We start from the raw sequence: 14,522 nt of genomic DNA on the forward strand, positions 1-14,522 counted from the left end.
AAGCAGATTTGATGCCTTTCGGAGACAATTTTTCATTAAATAGGATTGTAGCTGATTTGTGGCAGCAGGAAATAAGCTGTAGTCAAAAGAATCTTCAATAGATGGTCGCAGGTCAAATCAGTATTGTATGGCTCGTAACCCATGTGTACAGCCCGGCTAGCTCAGTCGGTAGAGCATGAGACTCTTAATCTCAGGGTCGTGGGTTCGAGCCCCACGCTGGGCGGCTCAAAATCTTGCGTCTACGCGGATCCAACATGCGCCCCTCTCGTGAGCCTTGCGTGACGAACGTAACGGGTTACGACGATGCCTGTCTTCGGATGAATATGAGAGGAACGGTATTTGAAGCTGAAAGTAACTCTGAAATGAAATAAATTTGTTTTGGAATTTAATTTGTACATCGATATGGTGTGAGATGTGTAGGAAAACAGCAGGTGTGTAACGAAATGCAAATAATGGTCGCTCATGCGGTGCGTTTCGAGCTGAAGGGCTTCGATTCACTAGTCTGTAAGAACAAAGTACCCGAAAAGCGCGCTAGGAGGCGCCTCCTTAGCTCAGTGGCAGAGCACTGGTCTAGTAAACCAGAGGTCGTGAGTTCGATCCTCACAGGAGGCAAATGAGTTTTGTAACAGCCCCTCCCACCGTGGCCCTTTCGAAAAAAGCGGTCAAGGATAAAAAAACTATGAATGGGTGCGGTATTTAAGAAATGCTCTCGCAAATGAATAGTGTGAATGGTGCTATTAAAGTGGGCACAGGCACTGCTGCTTTTGGCAGTCTCCGGAGAATGCCGACGTGAAATACTTAGTTCTTGTGATGTATTTTCTACCCCTGATAAAGACCCTCGCGATTATCGTCGTCGGCGGCGGCGGCGCTTTGGTAATAGCGACAACTCGCCATTGTATCACATAGGGTGAGGTACCTTCCGCAAGCGACTGAGATGGCACTAAGCGATTGAAGCTGATTTGCCACGTCTTGTTTGATCAGCGTCATAAGGGCTTGAATGTAACTTGCGATGGGACACAGCAAGAAGTAGCGTCGCACTTTTAGTACTAAAATTTGAGATGGAGAACTGGGTCAAAGATGGGAAATTCATTCCGCCAAGTGTACAAATGGTGAAAATGAGGTGTGTGTGGGGAAGCATATTGCGCCAGTGACCGTGTGGCCTAATGGATAAGGCGTCGGACTTCGGATCCGAAGATTGCAGGTTCGAATCCTGTCACGGTCAAGTTTTTCCTGTTCTGCAAAAGATGCATGCTGTTTCACTGTGTTGTTTGAGTATTGCAAAACTAGTTGAAAGTAGCTGCTGTCCGCTTCCTGGCTGCAAAACCGGCGTCTACCTGAAGCACAAGCAACACAAGGGTGATCTGTAGCGAAATTTTCGGCACAGTGCCGTTCAGGAGAGTTTTTGTTGCAACTACTGCATCTGATTCAGGACCCAAGGGCTACGCCACAGGCGTCTGCGCACAGTCGAGCATGTGTGTTGAATAATGGTGCTGATAGCCACGTATCATTTCAAGCAGATATGATGCCTTTCGGAGACAATTTTTCATTAAATAGGATTGTAGCTGATTTGTGGCAGCAGGAAATAAGCTGTAGTCTAAAGAATCTTCAATAGATGGTCGCAGGTCAAATCAGTATTGTATGACTCGTAACGCTTGTATACAGCCCGGCTAGCTCAGTCGGTAGAGCATGAGACTCTTAATCTCAGGGTCGTGGGTTCGAGCCCCACGCTGGGCGGCTCAAAATCTTGTGTCTACGCGGATCCAACATGCGCCCCTCTCGTGAGCCTTGCGTGACGAACGTAACGGGTTACGACGATGCCTAGCTTCGGATGAATATCAGAGGAACGGTATTTGAAGCTGAAAGTAACTCTGAAATGAAATAAATTTGTTTTGGAATGTAACTTGTACATCGATATGGTGTGAGATGTGTAGGAAAGCAGCAGCTGTGCTAACGAAATGCAAATAATTGTCGCTCATGCGGTGCGTTTCGAGCTGAAGGGCTCCGATTCACTAGTCTGTAAGAACAAAGTACCCGAAAAGGTCGCTAGGAGGCGCCTCCTTAGCTCAGTGGCAGAGCGCTGGTCTAGTAAACCAGAGGTCGTGAGTTCGAACCTCACAGGAGGCAAATGAATTTTGTAACAGCCCCTCCCACCGTGGCCCTTTCGAAAAAAGCGGTCAAGGATTAATAAAAAACTATGAATGGGTGCGGTATTTAAGAAATGCTCTCGCAAATGAATAGTGTGAATGGTGCTATTAAAGTGGGCACAAGACACTGCTGCTTTTGGCAGTCTCCGGAGACTGCCGACGTGAAATACTTAGTTCTTGTGATGTATTTTCTACCCCTGATAAAGACCCTCGCGATTATCGTCGTCGGCGGCGGCGGCGGCGCTTTGGTAATAGCGACAACTCGCCATTGTATCACATAGGGTGAGGTACCTTCCGCAAGCGACTGAGATGGCACTAAGCGATTGAAGCTGATTTGCCACGTCTTGTTTGATCAGCGTCATAAGGGCTTGAATGTAACTTGCGATGGGACACAGCAAGAAGTAGCGTCGCACTTTTAGTACTAAAGTTTGTGATGGAGAACTGGGTCAAAGATGGGAAATTCATTCCGCCAAGTGTACAAATGGTGAAAATGAGGTGTGTGTGGGGAAGCATATTGCGCCAGTGACCGTGTGGCCTAATGGATAAGGCGTCGGACTTCGGATCCGAAGATTGCAGGTTCGAATCCTGTCACGGTCGAGTTTTTCCTGTTCTGCAAAAGATGCATGCTGTTTTAGTGTGTTGTTTGAGTACTGCAAAACTAGTTGAAAGTAGCTGCTGTCCGCTTCCTGGCTGCAAAACCGGCGTCTACCTGAAGCACAAGCAACACAAGGGTGATCTGTAGCGAAATTTTCGGCACAGTGCCGTTCAGGAGAGTTTTTGTTGCAACTACTGCATCTGATTCAGGACCCAAGGGCTACGCCACAGGCGTCTGCGCACAGTCGAGCATGTGTGTTGAATAATGGTGCTGATAGCCACGTATCATTTCAAGCAGATTTAATGCCTTTCGGAGACAATTTTTCATTAAATAGGATTGTAGCTGATTTGTGGCAGCAGGAAATAAGCTGTAGTCAAAAGAATCTTCAATAGATGGTCGCAGGTCAAATCAGTATTGTATGACTCGTAACACTTGTGTACAGCCCGGCTAGCTCAGTCGGTAGAGCATGAGACTCTTAATCTCAGGGTCGTGGGTTCGAGCCCCACGCTGGGCGGCTCAAAATCTTGCGTCTACGCGGATCCAACATGCGCCCCTCTCGTGAGCCTTGCGTGACGAACGTAACGGGTTACGACGATGCCTGTCTTCGGATGAATATGAGAGGAACGGTATTTGAAGCTGAAAGTAACTCTGAAATGAAATAAATTTGTTTTGGAATTTAATTTGTACATCGATATGGTGTGAGATGTGTAGGAAAACAGCAGGTGTGTAACGAAATGCAAATAATGGTCGCTCATGCGGTGCGTTTCGAGCTGAAGGGCTTCGATTCACTAGTCTGTAAGAACAAAGTACCCGAAAAGCGCGCTAGGAGGCGCCTCCTTAGCTCAGTGGCAGAGCGCTGGTCTAGTAAACCAGAGGTCGTGAGTTCGATCCTCACAGGAGGCAAATGAGTTTTGTAACAGCCCCTCCCACAGTGGCCCTTTCGAAAAAAGCGGTCAAGGATAAAAAAAATTATCAATGGGTGCGGTATTTAAGAAATGCTCTCGCAAATGAATAGTTTGAATGGTGCTATTAAAGTGGGCACCAGACACTGCTGCTTTTGGCAGTCTCCGGAGAATGCCGACGTGAAATACTTAGTTCTTGTGATGTATTTTCTACCCCTGATAAAGACCCTCGCGATTATCGTCGTCGGCGGCGGCGGCGCTTTGGTAATAGCGACAACTCGCCATTGTATCACATAGGGTGAGGTACCTTCCGCAAGCGACTGAGATGGCACTAAGCGATTGAAGCTGATTTGCCACCTCTTGTTTGATCAGCGTCATAAGGGCTTGAATGTAACTTGCGATGGGACACAGCAAGAAGTAGCGTCGCACTTTTAGTACTAAAACTTGAGATGGAGAACTGGGTCAAAGATGGGAAATTCATTCCGCCAAGTGTACAAATGGTGAAAATGAGGTGTGTGTGGGGAAGCATATTGCGCCAGTGACCGTGTGGCCTAATGGATAAGGCGTCGGACTTCGGATCCGAAGATTGCAGGTTCGAATCCTGTCACAGTCGAGTTTTTCCTGTTCTGCAAAAGATGCATGCTGTTTTACTGTGTTGTTTGAGTATTGCAAAACTAGTTGAAAGTAGCTGCTGTCCGCTACCAGGCTGCAAAACCGGCGTCTACGTGAAGCACAAGCAACACAAGGGTGATCTGTAGCGAAATTTTCGGCACAGTGCCGTTCAGGAGAGTTTTTGTTGCAACTACTGCATCTGATTCAGGACCCAAGGGCAACGCCACAGGCGTCTGCGCACAGTCGAGCATGTGTGTTGAATAATGGTGCTGATAGCCACGTATCATTTCAAGCAGATTTGATGCCTTTCGGAGACAATTTTTCATTAAATAGGATTGTAGCTGATTTGTGGCAGCAGGAAATAAGCTGTAGTCAAAGGAATCTTCAATAGATGGTCGCAGGTCAAATCAGTATTGTATGGCTCGTAACCCATGTGTACAGCCCGGCTAGCTCAGTCGGTAGAGCATGAGACTCTTAATCTCAGGGTCGTGGGTTCGAGTCCCACGCTGGGCGGCTCAAAATTTTGTGTCTACGCGGATCCAACATGCGCCCCTCTCGTGAGCCTTGCGTGATGAACGTAACGGGTTACGACGATGCCTAGCTTCGGATGAATATCAGAGGAACGGTATTTGAAGCTGAAAGTAACTCTGAAATGAAATAAATTTGTTTTGGAATTTAATTTGTACATCGATATGGTGTGAGATGTGTAGGAAAGCAGCAGCTGTGCTAACGAAATGCAAATAATGGTCAATTTAATTTGTACATCGATATGGTGTGAGATGTGTAGGAAAGCAGCAGCTGTGCTAACGAAATGCAAATAATGGTCGCTCATGCGGTGCGTTTCGAGCTGAAGGGCTCCGATTCACTAGTCTGTAAGAACAAAGTACCCGAAAAGCACGCTAGGAGACGCCTCCTTAGCTCAGTGGCAGAGCGCTGGTCTAGTAAACCAGAGGTCGTGAGTTCGATCCTCACAGGAGACAAATGAATTTTGTAACAGCCCCTCCCACCGTGGCCCTTTCGAAAAAAGCGGTCAAGAATTAAAAAAAATATGAATGTGTGCGGTATTTAAGAAATGCTCTCGCAAATGAATAGTGTGAATGGTTCTATTAAAGTGGGCACAAGACACTGCTGCTTTTGGCAGTCTCCGGAGAATGCCGACGTGAAATATTTAGTTCTTGTAATGTATTTTCTATCTCTGATGAAGACCCTCGCGATTGTCGTCGTCGTCGTCGTCGTCGTCGTCGTCGGCGGCGGCGGCGGCGCTTTGGTAATAGCGACAACTCGCCATTGTATCACATAGGGTGAGGTACCTTCCGCAAGCGACTGAGATGGCACTAAGCGATTGAAGCTGATTTGCCACCTCTTGTTTGATCAGCGTCATAAGGGCTTGAATGTAACTTGCGATGGGACACAGCAAGAAGTAGCGTCGCACTTTTAGTACTAAAATTTGAGATGGAGAACTGGGTCAAAGATGGGAAATTCATTCCGCCAAGTGTACAAATGGTGAAAATGAGGTAAGTGTGGGGAAGCACATTGCGCCAGTGACCGTGTGGCCTAATGGATAAGGCGTCGGACTTCGGATCCGAAGATTGCAGGTTCGAATCCTGTCACGGTCGAGTTTTTCCTGTTCTACAAAAGATGCATGCTGTTTTACTGTGTTGTTTGAGTATTGCAAAACTAGTTGAAAGTAGCTGCTGTCCGCTTCCTGGCTGCAAAACCGGCGTCTACCTGAAACACATGCAACACAAGGGTGATCTGTAGCGAAATTTACGGCACAGTGCCGTTCAGGAGAGTTTTTGTTGCAACTACTGCATCTGATTCAGGTCCCAAGGGCTACGCCACAGGCGTCTGCGCACAGTCGAGCATGTGTGTTGAATAATGGTGCTGATAGCCACGTATCATTTCAAGCAGATTTGATGCCTTTCGGAGACAATTTTTCATTAAATAGGATTGTAGCTGATTTGTGGCAGCAGGAAATAAGTTGTAGTCAAAAGAATCTTCAATAGATGGTCGCAGGTCAAATCAGTATTGTATGGCTCGTAACCCTTGTGTACAGCCCGGCTAGCTCAGTCGGTAGAGCATGAGACTCTTAATCTCAGGGTCGTGGGTTCGAGCCCCACGCTGGGCGGCGCAAAATTTTGTGTCTACGCGGATCCAACATGCGCCCCTCTCGTGAGCCTTGCGTGATGAACGTAACGGGTTACGACGATGCCTAGCTTCGGATGAATATCAGAGGAACGGTATTTGAAGCTGAAAGTAACTCTGAAATAAAATAAATTTGTTTTGGAATTTAATTTGTACATCGATATGGTGTGAGATGTGTAGGAAAGCAGCAGCTGTGCTAACGAAATGCAAATAATGGTCGCTCATGCGGTGCGTTTCGAGCTGAAGGGCTCCAATTCACTAGTCTGTAAGACAAAGTACCCGAAAAGCGCGCTAGGAGGCGCCTCCTTAGCTCAGTGGCAGAGCGCTGGTCTAGTAAACCAGTGGTCGTGAGTTCGATCCTCACAGGAGGCAAATGAATTTTGTAACAGCCCCTCCCACCATGGTCCTTTCGAAAAAAGCGGTCAAGGATAAAAAAAATTATGAATTGGTGCGGTATTTAAGAAATGATCTCGCAAATGAATAGTGTGAATGGTGCTATTAAAGTGGGCACAAGACACTGCTGCTTTTGGCAGTCTCCGGAGAATGCCGACGTGAAATACTTAGTTCTTGTGATGTATTTTCTACCCCTGATAAAGACCCTCGCGATTATCGTCGTCGTCGGCGGCGGCGCTTTGGTAATAGCGACAACTCGCCATTGTATCACATTGGGTGAGGTACCTTCCGCAAGCGTCTGAGATGGCACTAAGCGATTGAAGCTGATTTGCCACCTCTTGTTTGATCAGCGTCATAAGGGCTTGAATGTAACTTGCGATGGGACACAGCAAGAAGTAGCGTCGCACTTTTAGTACTAAAATTTGAGATGGAGAACTGGGTCAAAGATGGGAAATTCATTCCGCCAAGTGTACAAAATGTGAAAATGAGGTGTGTGTGGGGAAGCATATTGCGCCAGTTACCGTGTGGCCTAATGGATAAGGCGTCGGACTTCGGATCCGAAGATTGCAGGTTCGAATCCTGTCACGGTCGAGTTTTTCCTGTTCTACAAAAGATGCATACTGTTTTACTGTGTTGTTTGAGTATTGCAAAACTAGTTGAAAGTAGGTGCTGTCCGCTTCCTGGCTGCAAAACCGGCGTCTACCTGAAACACAAGCAACACAAGGGTGATCTGTAGCGAAATTTTCGGCACAGTGCCGTTCAGGAGAGTTTTTGTTGCAACTACTGCATCTGATTCAGGACCCAAGGGCTACGCCACAGGCGTCTGCGCACAGTCGAGCATGTGTGTTGAATAATGGTGCTGACAGCCACGTATCATTTCAAGCAGATTTGATGCCTTTCGGAGACAATTTTTCATTAAATAGGATTGTAGCTGATTTGTGGCAGCAGGAAATAAGTTGTAGTCAAAAGAATCTTCAATAGATGGTCGCAGGTCAAATCAGTATTGTATGGCTCGTAACCCTTGTGTACAGCCCGGCTAGCTCAGTCGGTAGAGCATGAGACTCTTAATCTCAGGGTCGTGGGTTCGAGCCCCACGCTGGGCGGCGCAAAATTTTGTGTCTACGCGGATCCAACATGCGCCCCTCTCGTGAGCCTTGCGTGATGAACGTAACGGGTTACGACGATGCCTAGCTTCGGATGAATATCAGAGGAACGGTATTTGAAGCTGATAGTAACTCTGAAATGAAATAAATTTGTTTTGGAATTTAATTTGTACATCGATATGGTGTGAGATGTGTAGGAAAGCAGCAGCTGTGCTAACGAAATGCAAATAATGGTCGCTCATGCGGTGCGTTTCGAGCTGAAGGGCTCCGATTCACTAGTCTGTAAGAACAAAGTACCCGAAAAGCGCGCTAGGAGGCGCCTCCTTAGCTCAGTGGCAGAGCGTTGGTCTAGTAAACCAGAGGTCGTGAGTTCGATCCTCACAGAAGACAAATGAATTTCGTAACAGCCCCTCCCACCGTGGCCCTTTCGAAAAAAGCGGTCAAGGATAAAAAAAAATATCAATGGGTGCAGTATCTAAGAAATGCTCTCGCAAATGAATAGTGTGAATGGTGCTATTAAAGTGGGCACAAGACACTGCTGCTTTTGGCAGTCTCCGGAGAATGCCGACGTGAAATACTTAGTTCTTGTGATGTATTTTCTACCCCTGATAAAGGCCCTCGCGATTATCGTCGTCGGCGGCGGCGGCGCTTTGGTAATAGCGACAACTCGCCATTGTATCACATAGGGTGAGGTACCTTCCGCAAGCGACTGAGATGGCACTAAGCGATTGAAGCTGATTTGCCACGTCTTGTTTGATCAGCGTCATAAGGGCTTGAATGTAACTTGCGATGGGACACAGCAAGAAGTAGCGTCGCACTTTTAGTACTAAAATTTGAGATGGAGAACTGGGTCAAAGATGGGAAATTCATTCCGCCAAGTGTACAAATGGTGAAAATGAGGTGTGTGTGGGGAAGCATATTGCGCCAGTGACCGTGTGGCCTAATGGATAAGGCGTCGGACTTCGGATCCGAAGATTGCAGGTTCGAATCCTGTCACGGTCGAGTTTTTCCTGTTCTGCAAAAGATGCATGCTGTTTTACTGTGTTGTTTGAGTATTGCAAAACTAGTTGAAAGTAGCTGCTGTCCGCTACCAGGCTGCAAAACCGGCGTCTACCTGAAGCACAAGCAACACAAGGGTGATCTGTAGCGAAATTTTCGGCACAGTGCCGTTCAGGAGAGTTTTTGTTGCAACTACTGCATCTGATTCAGGACCCAAGGGCTACGCCACAGGCGTCTGCGCACAGTCGAGCATGTGTGTTGAATAATGGTGCTGATAGCCACGTATCATTTCAAGCAGATTTGATGCCTTTCGGAGACAATTTTTCATTAAATAGGATTGTAGCTGATTTGTGGCAGCAGGAAATAAGTTGTAGTCAAAAGAATCTTCAATAGATGGTCGCAGGTCAGATCAGTATTGTATGGCTCATAACCCTTGTGTACAGCCCGGCTAGCTCAGTCGGTAGAGCATGAGACTCTTAATCTCAGGGTCGTGGGTTCGAGCCCCACGCTGGGGGGCTCAAATTTTTGTGTCTACGCGGATCCAACATGCGCCCCTCCCGTGAGCCTTCCGTGATGAACGTAACGGGTTACGACGATGCCTAGCTTCGGATGAATATCAGAGGAACGGTATTTGAAGCTGAAAGTAACTCTGAAATGAAATAAATTTGTTTTGGAATTTAATTTGTACATCGATATGGTGTGAGATGTGTAGGAAAGCAGCAGCTGTGCTAACGAAATGCAAATAATGGTCGCTCATGCGGTGCGTTTCGAGCTGAAGGGCTCCGATTCACTAGTCTGTAAGACAAAGTACCCGAAAAGCGCGCTAGGAGGCGCCTCCTTAGCTCAGTGGCAGAGCGCTGGTCTAGTAAACCAGAGGTCGTGAGTTCGATCCTCACAGGAGGCAAATGAATTTTGTAACAGCCCCTCCCACCGTGGCCCTTTCGAAAAAAGCGGTCAAGGATTAAAAAAATTATGAATGGGTGCGGTATTTAAGAAATGCTCTCGCAAATGAATAGTGTGAATGGTGCTATTAAAGTGGGCACAAGACACTGCTGCTTTTGGCAGTCTCCGGAGAATGCCGACGTGAAATACTTAGTTCTTGTGATGTATTTTCTACCCCTGATAAAGACCCTCGCGATTATCGTCGTCGTCGTCGGCGGCGGCGGCGCTTTGGTAATAGCGACAACTCGCCATTGTATCACATAGGGTGAGATACCTTCCGCAAGCGACTGAGATGGCACTAAGCGATTGAAGCTGATTTGCCACGTCTTGTTTGATCAGCGTCATAAGGGCTTGAATGTAACTTGCGATGGGACACAGCAAGAAGTAGCGTCGCACTTTTAGTACTAAAATTTGAGATGGAGAACTGGGTCAAAGATGGGAAATTCATTCCGCCAAGTGTACAAATGGTGAAAATGAGGTGTGTGTGGGGAAGCATATTGCGCCAGTGACCGTGTGGCCTAATGGATAAGGCGTCGGACTTCGGATCCGAAGATTGCAGGTTCTAATCCTGTCACGGTCGAGTTTTTCCTGTTCTGCAAAAGATGCATGCTGTTTTACTGTGTTGTTTGAGTATTGCAAAACTAGTTGAAAGTAGCTGCTGTCCGCTACCAGGCTGCAAAACCGGCGTCTACCTGAAGCACAAGCAACACAAGGGTGATCTGTAGCGAAATTTTCGGCACAGTGCCGTTCAGGAGAGTTTTTGTTGCAACTACTGCATCTGATTCAGGACCCAAGGGCTACGCCACAGGCGTCTGCGCACAGTCGAGCATGTGTGTTGAATAATGGTGCTGATAGCCACGTATCATTTCAAGCAGATTTGATCCCTTTCGGAGACAATTTTTCATTAAATAGGATTGTAGCTGATTTGTGGCAGCAGGAAATAAGTTGTAGTCAAAAGAATCTTCAATAGATGGTCGCAGGTCAGATCAGTATTGTATGGCTCATAACCCTTGTGTACAGCCCGGCTAGCTCAGTCGGTAGAGCATGAGGCTCTTAATCTCAGGGTCGTGGGTTCGAGCCCCACGCTGGGCGGCTCAAATTTTTGTGTCTACGCGGATCCAACATGCGCCCCTCCCGTGAGCCTTGCGTGATGAACGTAACGGGTTACGACGATGCCTAGCTTCGGATGAATATCAGAGGAACGGTATTTGAAGGTGAAAGTAACTCTGAAATGAAATAAATTTGTTTTGGAATTTAATTTGTACATCGATATGGTGTGAGATGTGTAGGAAAGCAGCAGCTGTGCTAACGAAATGCAAATAATGGTCTCTCATGCGGTGCGTTTCGAGCTGAAGGGCTCCGATTCACTAGTCTGTAAGACAAAGTATCCGAAAAGCGCGCTAGGAGGCGCCTCATTAGCTCAGTGGCAGAGCGCTGGTCTAGTAAACCAGAGGTCGTGAGTTCGATCCTCACAGGAGGCCAATGAATTTTGTAACAGCCCCTCCCACCGTGGCCCTTTCGAAAAAAGCGGTCAAGGATAAAAAAAATTATGAATGGGTGCGGTATTTAAGAAATGATCTCGCAAATGAATAGTGTGAATGGTGCTATTAAAGTGGGCACCAGACACTGCTGCTTTTGGCAGTCTCCGGAGAATGCCGACGTGAAATACTTAGTTCTTGTGATGTATTTTCTACCCCTGATAAAGACCCTCGCGATTATCGTCGTCGGCGGCGGCGGCGCTTTGGTAATAGCGACAACTCGCCATTGTATCACATAGGGTGAGGTACCTTCCGCAAGCGACTGAGATGGCACTAAGCGATTGAAGCTGATTTGCCACGTCTTGTTTGATCAGCGTCATAAGGGCTTGAATGTAACTTGCGATGGGACACAGCAAGAAGTAGCGTCGCACTTTTAGTACTAAAATTTGAGATGGAGAACTGGGTCAAAGATGGGAAATTCATTCCGCCAAGTGTACAAATGGTGAAAATGAGGTGTGTGTGGGGAAGCATATTGCGCCAGTGACCGTGTGGCCTAATGGATAAGGCGTCGGACTTCGGATCCGAAGATTGCAGGTTCGAATCCTGTCACGGTCGAGTTTTTCCTGTTCTGCAAAAGATGCATGCTGTTTTACTGTGTTGTTTGAGTATTGCAAAACTAGTTGAAAGTAGCTGCTGTCCGCTACCAGGCTGCAAAACCGGCGTCTACCTGAAGCACAAGCAACACAAGGGTGATCTGTAGCGAAATTTTCGGCACAGTGCCGTTCAGGAGAGTTTTTGTTGCAACTACTGCATCTGATTCAGGACCCAAGGGCTACGCCACAGGCGTCTGCGCACAGTCGAGCATGTGTGTTGAATAATGGTGCTGATAGCCACGTATCATTTCAAGCAGATTTGATCCCTTTCGGAGACAATTTTTCATTAAATAGGATTGTAGCTGATTTGTGGCAGCAGGAAATAAGTTGTAGTCAAAAGAATCTTCAATAGATGGTCGCAGGTCAGATCAGTATTGTATGGCTCATAACCCTTGTGTACAGCCCGGCTAGCTCAGTCGGTAGAGCATGAGGCTCTTAATCTCAGGGTCGTGGGTTCGAGCCCCACGCTGGGCGGCTCAAATTTTTGTGTCTACGCGGATCCAACATGCGCCCCTCCCGTGAGCCTTGCGTGATGAACGTAACGGGTTACGACGATGCCTAGCTTCGGATGAATATCAGAGGAACGGTATTTGAAGGTGAAAGTAACTCTGAAATGAAATAAATTTGTTTTGGAATTTAATTTGTACATCGATATGGTGTGAGATGTGTAGGAAAGCAGCAGCTGTGCTAACGAAATGCAAATAATGGTCGCTCATGCGGTGCGTTTCGAGCTGAAGGGCTCCGATTCACTAGTCTGTAAGACAAAGTATCCGAAAAGCGCGCTAGGAGGCGCCTCATTAGCTCAGTGGCAGAGCGCTGGTCTAGTAAACCAGAGGTCGTGAGTTCGATCCTCACAGGAGGCCAATGAATTTTGTAACAGCCCCTCCCACCGTGGCCCTTTCGAAAAAAGCGGTCAAGGATAAAAAAAATTATGAATGGGTGCGGTATTTAAGAAATGATCTCGCAAATGAATAGTGTGAATGGTGCTATTAAAGTGGGCACAAGACACTGCTGCTTTTGGCAGTCTCCGGAGAATGCCGACGTGAAATACTTAGTTCTTGTGATGTATTTTCTACCCCTGATAAAGACCCTCGCGATTATCGTCGTCGGCGGCGGCGGCGCTTTGGTAATAGCGACAACTCGCCATTGTATCACATAGGGTGAGGTACCTTCCGCAAGCGACTGAGATGGCACTAAGCGATTGAAGGTGATTTGCCACCTCTTGTTTGATCAGCGTCATAAGGGCTTGAATGTAACTTGCGATGGGACACAGCAAGAAGTAGCGTCGCACTTTTAGCACTAAAATTTGAGATGGAGAACTGGGTCAAAGATGGGAAATTCATTCCGCCAAGTGTACAAATGGTGAAAATGAGGTGTGTGTGGGGAAGCATATTGCGCCAGTGACCGTGTGGCCTAATGGATATTCGCGCGTCGTCTTCGGCGCGAGACGGACGTGTGGCGGCAGCTGCGGACGTTTCGTGTCAACAAGGCTGTTTTCCTGCGAGCCAGGTAGGCCGGCTCGCAAGCGCATTACTTAACTTTATTGTGTATTGATTTGATGAAAATGAGAAAAGACACGATAAAATTCGCTTTCGATAGAAATTTCGTACGACCGAAAGCTTTTGAAATCAAACTGTGGCTAACGGAAAAAGTTGGAATTACTAAAGATGACTTAGTTGGAGTCCATTTGTCGTTTGTGACTAACTCGGCATATGTGAAATTGGCAAACCCTGCTAAATGTGTCGAAATTGTTGAACAATGTGGTGGTATCATTAAGTTCAATCACTTAGATGGCTCAGTTAGCGATGTTGTAGTATCCTATGCTGGGATGGGAATTCGAACAGTCAGAGTGTTTGAGCTTCCTTTTGAAATGCCTGTAGTTGAAATCAATCGTGTTCTCGGGGCGTATGGCAGAGTAATTTCCAATGTTGCGGAATTGTGGTCAGAACCACACATGTTTCCCGTTCTGAATGGCGTTCGCCAGGTTAAGATCGAACTTCTCAAGCACATTCCTTCCTTTGTAATTATCGGAGGATACCGTGCGTTGATCATTTACGATGGACAGCCTCGCACCTGTGCCATTTGTAACTCGACAGAGCACGTACGTGCTGAGTGTAGTAGACGGAGGGTTCCTCAATTATCAAGTGAAGAGTCCGCAAGTGCAGGGCCTGTAGTTCAACTGAAGATGACGTACGCTGCTGCCACGTCACCTTTGCGATCAGCTCGGCAGACATCTTTCGAACTGGGGGAACAATGCGAGCATCCAGAGGATGTTTTCAGCCATATAGACAGTGGTAGTGCCGTAGCTATGACTAACCATACAGCGCCCCAGCGCAACATCAGTGAAAGTCAGGTACCTGTAAATTACGACTGTGCCACTCCTTCTTGTAGCTCGCGAGCAGAACCTTCTGCGGTTGCTGTGGATACCTCACTGCAACCGCCTGATAGCGAACGACAGGACGAGACCAACACGAACGTAGCGGCAACGGACGATCCAGTTAAGAATATTGTTGGGCAAGACATGATCATAGATCACTCGCTCATCCAACTGACACA

The 14,522-nt window shown here is 47.1% G+C and overlaps 26 non-coding genes across 26 annotated transcripts; all 26 read left to right on the forward strand.

Annotated features, from left to right (window-relative positions):
• Positions 1-150: 150 nt before the first annotated feature.
• Positions 151-223, forward strand: Trnak-cuu (transfer RNA lysine (anticodon CUU)). Its single transcript has one exon. It is a non-coding gene; the product is annotated as a tRNA-Lys (tRNA).
• Positions 224-540: 317 nt separating this feature from the next.
• On the forward strand, positions 541-612 carry Trnat-agu (transfer RNA threonine (anticodon AGU)). Its single transcript has one exon. It is a non-coding gene; the product is annotated as a tRNA-Thr (tRNA).
• Positions 613-1,149: 537 nt separating this feature from the next.
• On the forward strand, positions 1,150-1,222 carry Trnar-ucg (transfer RNA arginine (anticodon UCG)). The gene has a single exon. It is a non-coding gene; the product is annotated as a tRNA-Arg (tRNA).
• Positions 1,223-1,661: 439 nt separating this feature from the next.
• Positions 1,662-1,734, forward strand: Trnak-cuu (transfer RNA lysine (anticodon CUU)). Its single transcript has one exon. It is a non-coding gene; the product is annotated as a tRNA-Lys (tRNA).
• A 318-nt stretch (positions 1,735-2,052) lies between these two features.
• Trnat-agu (transfer RNA threonine (anticodon AGU)) lies at positions 2,053-2,124 on the forward strand. The gene has a single exon. It is a non-coding gene; the product is annotated as a tRNA-Thr (tRNA).
• Positions 2,125-2,668: 544 nt separating this feature from the next.
• Trnar-ucg (transfer RNA arginine (anticodon UCG)) lies at positions 2,669-2,741 on the forward strand. The gene has a single exon. It is a non-coding gene; the product is annotated as a tRNA-Arg (tRNA).
• Positions 2,742-3,180: 439 nt separating this feature from the next.
• Trnak-cuu (transfer RNA lysine (anticodon CUU)) lies at positions 3,181-3,253 on the forward strand. Its single transcript has one exon. It is a non-coding gene; the product is annotated as a tRNA-Lys (tRNA).
• Positions 3,254-3,570: 317 nt separating this feature from the next.
• On the forward strand, positions 3,571-3,642 carry Trnat-agu (transfer RNA threonine (anticodon AGU)). Its single transcript has one exon. It is a non-coding gene; the product is annotated as a tRNA-Thr (tRNA).
• A 539-nt stretch (positions 3,643-4,181) lies between these two features.
• On the forward strand, positions 4,182-4,254 carry Trnar-ucg (transfer RNA arginine (anticodon UCG)). The gene has a single exon. It is a non-coding gene; the product is annotated as a tRNA-Arg (tRNA).
• Positions 4,255-4,693: 439 nt separating this feature from the next.
• On the forward strand, positions 4,694-4,766 carry Trnak-cuu (transfer RNA lysine (anticodon CUU)). The gene has a single exon. It is a non-coding gene; the product is annotated as a tRNA-Lys (tRNA).
• A 395-nt stretch (positions 4,767-5,161) lies between these two features.
• On the forward strand, positions 5,162-5,233 carry Trnat-agu (transfer RNA threonine (anticodon AGU)). Its single transcript has one exon. It is a non-coding gene; the product is annotated as a tRNA-Thr (tRNA).
• Positions 5,234-5,796: 563 nt separating this feature from the next.
• Positions 5,797-5,869, forward strand: Trnar-ucg (transfer RNA arginine (anticodon UCG)). The gene has a single exon. It is a non-coding gene; the product is annotated as a tRNA-Arg (tRNA).
• Positions 5,870-6,308: 439 nt separating this feature from the next.
• On the forward strand, positions 6,309-6,381 carry Trnak-cuu (transfer RNA lysine (anticodon CUU)). The gene has a single exon. It is a non-coding gene; the product is annotated as a tRNA-Lys (tRNA).
• Positions 6,382-6,698: 317 nt separating this feature from the next.
• On the forward strand, positions 6,699-6,770 carry Trnat-agu (transfer RNA threonine (anticodon AGU)). Its single transcript has one exon. It is a non-coding gene; the product is annotated as a tRNA-Thr (tRNA).
• A 539-nt stretch (positions 6,771-7,309) lies between these two features.
• Trnar-ucg (transfer RNA arginine (anticodon UCG)) lies at positions 7,310-7,382 on the forward strand. The gene has a single exon. It is a non-coding gene; the product is annotated as a tRNA-Arg (tRNA).
• Positions 7,383-7,821: 439 nt separating this feature from the next.
• On the forward strand, positions 7,822-7,894 carry Trnak-cuu (transfer RNA lysine (anticodon CUU)). Its single transcript has one exon. It is a non-coding gene; the product is annotated as a tRNA-Lys (tRNA).
• A 318-nt stretch (positions 7,895-8,212) lies between these two features.
• Positions 8,213-8,284, forward strand: Trnat-agu (transfer RNA threonine (anticodon AGU)). The gene has a single exon. It is a non-coding gene; the product is annotated as a tRNA-Thr (tRNA).
• A 539-nt stretch (positions 8,285-8,823) lies between these two features.
• On the forward strand, positions 8,824-8,896 carry Trnar-ucg (transfer RNA arginine (anticodon UCG)). Its single transcript has one exon. It is a non-coding gene; the product is annotated as a tRNA-Arg (tRNA).
• A 439-nt stretch (positions 8,897-9,335) lies between these two features.
• On the forward strand, positions 9,336-9,411 carry Trnak-cuu (transfer RNA lysine (anticodon CUU)). Its single transcript has one exon. It is a non-coding gene; the product is annotated as a tRNA-Lys (tRNA).
• Positions 9,412-9,725: 314 nt separating this feature from the next.
• On the forward strand, positions 9,726-9,797 carry Trnat-agu (transfer RNA threonine (anticodon AGU)). Its single transcript has one exon. It is a non-coding gene; the product is annotated as a tRNA-Thr (tRNA).
• A 545-nt stretch (positions 9,798-10,342) lies between these two features.
• Trnar-ucg (transfer RNA arginine (anticodon UCG)) lies at positions 10,343-10,415 on the forward strand. The gene has a single exon. It is a non-coding gene; the product is annotated as a tRNA-Arg (tRNA).
• A 439-nt stretch (positions 10,416-10,854) lies between these two features.
• Positions 10,855-10,927, forward strand: Trnak-cuu (transfer RNA lysine (anticodon CUU)). Its single transcript has one exon. It is a non-coding gene; the product is annotated as a tRNA-Lys (tRNA).
• Positions 10,928-11,244: 317 nt separating this feature from the next.
• Trnat-agu (transfer RNA threonine (anticodon AGU)) lies at positions 11,245-11,316 on the forward strand. The gene has a single exon. It is a non-coding gene; the product is annotated as a tRNA-Thr (tRNA).
• Positions 11,317-11,855: 539 nt separating this feature from the next.
• On the forward strand, positions 11,856-11,928 carry Trnar-ucg (transfer RNA arginine (anticodon UCG)). The gene has a single exon. It is a non-coding gene; the product is annotated as a tRNA-Arg (tRNA).
• Positions 11,929-12,367: 439 nt separating this feature from the next.
• Trnak-cuu (transfer RNA lysine (anticodon CUU)) lies at positions 12,368-12,440 on the forward strand. The gene has a single exon. It is a non-coding gene; the product is annotated as a tRNA-Lys (tRNA).
• Positions 12,441-12,757: 317 nt separating this feature from the next.
• Positions 12,758-12,829, forward strand: Trnat-agu (transfer RNA threonine (anticodon AGU)). Its single transcript has one exon. It is a non-coding gene; the product is annotated as a tRNA-Thr (tRNA).
• The last annotated feature ends 1,693 nt before the right edge of the window (positions 12,830-14,522 follow it).

This window comes from Schistocerca cancellata, unplaced genomic scaffold (assembly GCF_023864275.1).
Source record: "Schistocerca cancellata isolate TAMUIC-IGC-003103 unplaced genomic scaffold, iqSchCanc2.1 HiC_scaffold_1111, whole genome shotgun sequence".
In the NCBI taxonomy this organism is placed as follows: domain Eukaryota; kingdom Metazoa; phylum Arthropoda; class Insecta; order Orthoptera; family Acrididae; genus Schistocerca; species Schistocerca cancellata.